Consider the following 7595-nt stretch of genomic DNA (forward strand, 5'->3'; position numbering starts at 1 on the left):
TCATATTCTGACTCCCCAAAGCGGCTCACACAACCGAGTAACATTTTCTGACTGTCTCATATTGTTTGAGTTGATCTAACAAATGAAGATGTTGAGAATAAGGCTTCATTCATAAAGGGAGAAGGAGATGGTAACAAGAATGCTGATTCTGAATCAGGAGTACAATCTATCTGATGTCTTATGTGAATTCTGGTGTTATTTGGCTCCTGTTTGAACTTTTGATTGATTATATGGATACTTTTGTCCTGTGATACTCTGTTAAACACTTGATTATTTTGGATTTTGGTTATATTTTGCGTATTTTGTTTCATAAAATAAAATCTGTTTTTAGGTGCCCCTTTGATGACAAAAGGGGGAGGAAATTTAGGTTCCAAAATTGAAATTGGAACGAAACAGGGGCTGGAAAAACAGGGGAACAAGGGTTGAAATTTTCAATTTTTGAAAATTCATGATCACCCTTGTTCAAAGAATGCATGTTGTTAATGCATTAGTTTTACTGCATGTTGTTATTGCATTGATCATTATTGTTTGAACTGCACTGCATTTTTTGGTTTATCATGATTAGTTTAATTGGCATTTGGTTTATAATGATTGATTCACTTTGATGCCTGGCTGCTGTTTCATCATTGATAAATTTGTTGGATTGAAAATTTATTTTTGGCAGTTCCTTTAATTTGTGTAAAATATTAAAACTGCCTTGATTTGTTCTTCAAATATTTTTCATCATGTTGATTTGCTCGGATATCCTAAACAGGAAAATGTTTGGAAAATATTTGGATACTTTTTGAGTTTGAGCAGTAAATCAGTTTATGATATCAAATGAGTTTTGATTATCAATTAAAACTGCTCATAAATCAAGCATTTAACATTATAAAATTTGCTAAATAACATTGTTACTTGAAGCTTGATTTTAAATGTTACAGGTTAGTGCTTCCCTTGGTAAAATAAGCATACATCAAGGGGGAGCTATGTGACATTTAGAAAGGGGGAGAAATTCAATTTCAAAGGGAGTACTCTTTACTCAATCTTTAAATTTCTTTCCATTTCAATTTTAATAATGTTTGTCATCAAGGGGGAGATTGATGAGTTTGGAAAACTCTTATTTAATTTTGATGATGAACAAACATTATTGAAATATTTAAATACAAAATTATTAATTTAATCCTAATTCATACTTGTTTAATTAATAATTTTGTTGTGCAGATTTTTCTTGGGCCGGAAAACAAAGATGTTGCTAGCCCAAAATTAAAAATCAGCATTGCTACATGAGGCTGAATTATTAAATGGGAAAGCCAATGTTATCCAAATGGGCCAGCTTTGATCATAATGTCACAAGCCCAAATTATATTAAGAGATAATAGGTTCCATTCTTGGTCCGAAACAAAGGAAAAATGAAAGCATAGTGCTTCCAACGGAACCAAGCCTCTAACCATGTGATGGATTTCAAAATCTATTACATTGTTAAATAATGCATGGGGAACATGAGAGAGAAAATTCAGCTGAATTGATTGATGGCTATTATGTCAAACATGCCACTCTATGTTAGGGAAGTAAAAGCAAGCTATTCCCAATTAATTTGCTTAACCACTTTGCTTTGCTTTTCTTCAGATTCCTTTCATTCTCTCTCATCTCTTTCTTCTTCTTTGTTCGGTCCTTGTCCAGGAAACAATGGAAGAAATGTTCTTCAACCAAGAAAAGGAAGAAGCTGCATGCATCAAGACCATCAAGCTAATGATGGCAAGAAAACATACTAAAATAAAAATGAGGTGTGGCTGAGATATTCACCAAATGTGGTTAGATTTGGTGAGATTATCTTGGGCCTTTCATGCTCAAAAATGGAAGAAGAAGATTCGGCCAGTTAGAGGAGATTCTTGAAGCATGGCTTGTCTTTGATTCTGCTCAACCACCACAGGGAGTAGCTAGAGTGGCGAAGTGATGGTTGAAGGCAGAGATTGAAGCAGATGAAGTCATTATCATCATGAGGCATCAAGGGCCAGAAATCCATCTTGGAGAGGAAGCCAAGGATGGAGAGCTCGGATTGATGTAGGGTGATGATCAAGAAAGGACTAGAGGTAATTGCATGTTGGGTTTAGCATGGTTATCTCTTCTCTCTCTGTGTGGCCGAACCGGTTCTGTGTTTGTTGAAGGAGGAAGAAGTTGGTTCGGTTTTGGCTTCAAGTGTGGAGGCTTTCCTCTTCTTTAAAAAGGGGGAACAACCACTGTTTGAAGCAAGGAGAAAGTTTGAGAGTGCAAGGCACAGAGTTCTCAGAGCTACCAGAGCTAACAGTTTTCTCTTCTCCTTCAATGTATTCTGTTTAGTATTTTTTTGTTTAATTTTGTCATGTCTTGAGTCTCATGAAAAAAAGGCAAACAGTGAGGTTTGTATGAAAAAGCCATAGAGCGAAAAAAGGCAGAGAGTGCAAAATTAAAAGAAAAGCCATAGATGTCTTAGAGTTCCTTTGTTCATCTATGTTGTGTATCATGATTCTGTGGGAATCCCCTTGTAAGTTGGGTTAGCACTTTACAAGTTGTAATCAGATTGATTATAGTGAAATTCCATCATGTTTGTGATGGAGACTGGATGTAGGCTGCATTGCACTTAGCAGCCGAATCAGGATATATCTGGGTGCAATCTTCTTCTCTTTCTACTCCATTTCTGTTTTCTACTACACAGGAGCAAAAGCCAGAATTATCTCGTGCCAAGTGACGAGACAAAACAAAAAGTCTCGTGGCAAGAGACGAGACAAAACAAAGTTGCTCGTGTCTAGTGACGAGCAAAAACAGAAAAGTCTTCTCTGAAGGTCAGCAAGTGTTAGCTTCAAAAAAGGGGGCTAAGATTCAACCCCCATTCTCTTAGCCACTGAAACCATCACACCCCATCTAGGGGTATTAGACAGGGGGACCCACTATCCCCCTATATATTTATCCTTGGTGCTGAAATATTTTCGGAATTGTATATAAAAGCTCAAGAAAGGAAGGCTATTTGAGGTATTAAGATTACAAGACAAGTCTCAGAGACTCTCACTTTTTTTTTTTGCGGATGATAGCATAATTTTTGCGAGAGCATTAGACCAAGACATAACAGAGATCAAGAACATCCTTTAATCCTACCAACTGGCTTCTGGACAAAGAGTTAACTTGGATAAATTCAATCTCTATTAGCCAAAATGTGCCTCCTCTCAGACAAAAGCTTATACAAGAATGGTTAGAGATAAAGGCAGTGGAGAATCACTCAAAATACTTGGGAATTCCAATTTTCATGGGTAGGTCAAAGAACCAGATTTTTGAATTAGTGCAAGATCGAGTTTGAAAGAAGTTAAAAGGATGGAAAAAAAAGTATCTCTCTAGAGTGAAAAAAAAAAAGTGCTCATCAAATCTATTGCCCAAGCCATACCCTCATACATTATAGGGTACTTTTTCAATTTTGCAAGAGTTTTTACCAACATATCGAAAGCCTCATTAGCAAATTCTACTGGGGGAGCAAAAATAGAGAGAGAAATATTCATTGGATAAAGTGGTCAAAGCTATGTGCATCTAAGGAGAAAGAGGGAATAGGCTTTAGAAGTTTTGAAGCTTTCAATTAAGCGCTTTTAGCCAAGCAAGGTTGGAGACTCATCAAGAATCTCGACTCTTTAGCTGCAAGGATCTTAAAGGCTAAATATTTTAACAGGGAAAATTTTTTGAAGTCTAGAATTGGGTATATGTCTAACTATACTTGGAAGAGCATTTGGTCTACTAAGTGGGTTCTTAATTTAGAAGGGCAGTGGAGAATTGGTTCGAGCAGAACAACAAAAATTTGGGGTGACTCGTGGCTTTCTCATCAAAATGGTTTCAAAATCTGGAGTCTTTGCTCTAATTTTGATTAGGAAGCCACAATGAAAAACCTCATTGATCAAGAATCATTAACTTGGAAGGAGGAGATAATTAAATAGACTTTCTTACAGTTTGAGGCAGAACAAATTTTAAAACTACCACTTGACATCAACTAGTAAGAAGATTGCTACTATTAAAAATATTCTAGAATAGGAGAGTTTGAGGTTAAAAGGCGTACCATTTCATTAGGTCTTAACCCAAAAATTCAGCATAAGGAAGTAATCAAAACCAGTGTCTGAACTTCTCTTGGAAACAACTTTAGAAAACCAAAGCAAACTAAAGAATTTTGAATTTTTTTTGGAGATTAATCTCACGTGCTTTACCTACAAAATCTAACCTAAAAAGAAGCGGAATCAGAGACATAAATTTTTGTTTCAAATGTTGGAAGGGAGAAGAGACAAATATTTACCTTTTCAGAGATTATTCTTGGATACAAAAATTCTATTTTTATCGCCTTTTAATATGAGAATAGATCGAAAAATAAAATAATCAATAGAAATAAAAATTTAAAGAATTAATTATAACATAAGTCAATTTAAATTATTTTATATATTTTTAATTTTAAAATTAAAAATATTGGATAATAAGAGATTTTTTTCATAACAAATTTTTAATTTTTTAATTAATTAACTCTAGTTGATTACGTTTCTAGTTAGTTCTCTAACAAAACCGTTATAATTATTATTGGGGATAATTATACCATGTATGGATTGCATATTTGCACTTAATCACGATCCGGTGTATTAAATTTTCTATATATTGATCAGAAATGAGATCTCTATATATACCTGTTTAATTATAAAGTCTAACCAACTCTATCCATTAGCAACCTAAGTGGAGTAAGGGCTAAATGTAATTTGCAATTTTAAGAACTATAATATTAACTATATATAAATAATACTGTCCATACTGATTTTTGCCATGTATCACTATTCACTAGCATGATCACGTGTTAAACTTGATGTTTCAGAATATTTTCCTTTTAATTGAAGAATAAAATATGTTGCATGTATATATTTTCAGGTATATATTAAATTAAAGCGAAGATGATAATAAGTCTAAAATATCTACCATTATTGAGCATCCATAATATTTCAAGAGATCCATAATTTGAGAAAATAAGATGATTGGTTTACAACATCAACAATAATTTAGCAAATTAGAAGGACTGCGCCAAACTCCAAAGGAACAAAAGAAAATATCACTAAAAGACAACCCAACTCAACACTTAGTGTGGAAAAATCTTTGATTCATATCATATTTTTTCACGCATATACCTGTTTAATTATCCTTTTTGGTTTTACAAGGATATATCTATATCGGATATAATGATTTTCTTATATTATACTAATTGGAGAACTAATAAATGTCACATGCCAATTCCTTGTTGATATTTCGTTAAACCATAATGTTTATATATTAAAAATTATTTACTATATATATATAATTAATTTTTAATTAGTTAATATTTATTATTTTTATAATAATTATAAAATTATATTTTAACTTTTATTTTTGAAAAAAATTAGGATTTTAGACAATTTATAACAAAAAATTATTTAAATTTATTTATAGTAGTATAATAAGATAATTATTTGAGCCGACCAAATAGTTATTTCTATTTCTGTAATTAATAATTAGTTTTTGGTATATATCTTAAAATTGGTTTTATTTTTGTTTTCTTTTTGTAATCTATATTTTAATTTATCTTATAAGTTAAGAAAAAAATGCACCTAATTCCATAATATAAATAAAACTTTGTATGTTTAAATACTCTATAATTTTTTTTATTATAACTAAAAAAATTATTTTTTCCACCAAAAATCAAATTCATAGGCTCTTATATTGTATTCATCTTATTTTTTGTTTTGAATAAAATACTGAAAATGAAACAATAATAAAAATAGATGAAATATTGGGGGAAAAAGGTATTTTAGTTCTAAATTACTGTAGAGAGCCTATAATAATATACCTTATAGACAAAGACAAAGACCAAGACCTTACCAAGAATAATGATAGAAGAAATCCTTTTCCCCCTTCTAAATCAAATAGATTGAACACATATAGAGCGTGATTGATTTTTCTCACATCATCATGACAATAACATATGTGGTTTATAGAGAATTTTTTAAGAAGATAATCAAAATGGTTAAATTTTTATTTTATATATTTATATCATTAAATTTATTTTAACTTAATTACCACTTATTGATATAACAATTCATATGCTTCCTCCAATTAGTTTAATTTTTTAAAAAAATAATTTTATGACATAGTATAAAAATTTCTATAACCTAAGACTATCTTTGGGTTATGTTTGAAAAAAAGGATAAAGATAGAATATCGAGACTAAAATCAAGACATAAATGACAGAAATACAAAAATTAGTATTCTTATATTTTGTTTAGTGATAAGCTATATTAAATTATGAAAGTTTAATTTACTTTTTTTTTCATACAAAAATTTAACAAAAAATATAATTATAAAAATTAAAATTAATAGGAGTAATTAAAAAAAAATAAAAAATAAGTTGTATCTCTTGTTATTATTTTTGTGTTCTTTCAGTTAGAAAAGACATAAAATATATTAATTTAATTTTTTTAGACATAATATCTTTATTTATGTCTTATCTGTTAAATATAATTTTGTACCTGTAATTGTGTGCTTACTTTAGTGTATTATACTTATAAACATAAGCAACTTAAATATTTATAATTTGATTTTTATTGATCTAAAAATAAAAAAATTTAACATACAATAAATAAATAAAAAAGTCTATACAAATTCACTGTAAGTAAAATACCCACACTATATTGGTCCTAGGATCACTCACTCATATAAATGACACTATCATATTTTTCATCTCTCAATTTCACCAATACTCATATGAAATAATAGAACAAAGAAGGACTTCACATAATCATATCTTTTTTCATTTCATGGAACATACAATACACAAGACATATGTGCATTTATATAGGCAATGCTTCCTACTAAAATAATAATTTATAAATCACAAATCAATTTTGTAATGACTACCATTTTATGAGTTGGCTTCATGAATCATCTTTCAACTTGTATTCATGTAGTTTCTATAATTTTCTAATTTCAATTCAATTTGATTTTGAATTCTTAGTTATACTAAACAACAACAACAACAAAGCCTTGTCCCACTAAGTGGGGTGTAACACACTAATATTCAAATCCTTATGCTTGAGTCATAAGTCAATAATATTACGGTGGTACGACTCTCAGGTGGATTTTTAATATATAAACATAGGTAATTTTGAAAGGAGTATTAATCGAGAAGCCTGAAAAGAGTAGAAATAAAATCGCGAAGACGTATCACTCAACGATTCGACAACGAAAAGATAAAACATGAAGCCGAAAGCGATATATGGACAAGGCATAAAGGAGATTAAGAGATAGATAACAGATAGATATATATATAACATAAGTAAATAGCCACTAGTCGCGACCCGCGAAGTTTAGGCCGGCTAGGGTACAGTATGAAAGTAGTTGACAATAGGGGTGGCAACACTACCCGAACCCGCGGGTACCCACCCCGCCCCTACCCGTTCGGGGCGGGTAATTACCCGCACCCGCACCGGGGCGGGTTTTAGCGGAGCGGATTCTTGGGCGGGGTGGGGCGGGGTCGGGTTTACGTTAAATCCGCCCCTACCCGCCCCGGTATATATAATAGATATCTAAATATATATATT

The sequence above is a fragment of the Arachis duranensis genome, chromosome 1 (genome assembly GCF_000817695.3).
Source record: "Arachis duranensis cultivar V14167 chromosome 1, aradu.V14167.gnm2.J7QH, whole genome shotgun sequence".
In the NCBI taxonomy this organism is placed as follows: Eukaryota; Viridiplantae; Streptophyta; class Magnoliopsida; order Fabales; family Fabaceae; genus Arachis; species Arachis duranensis.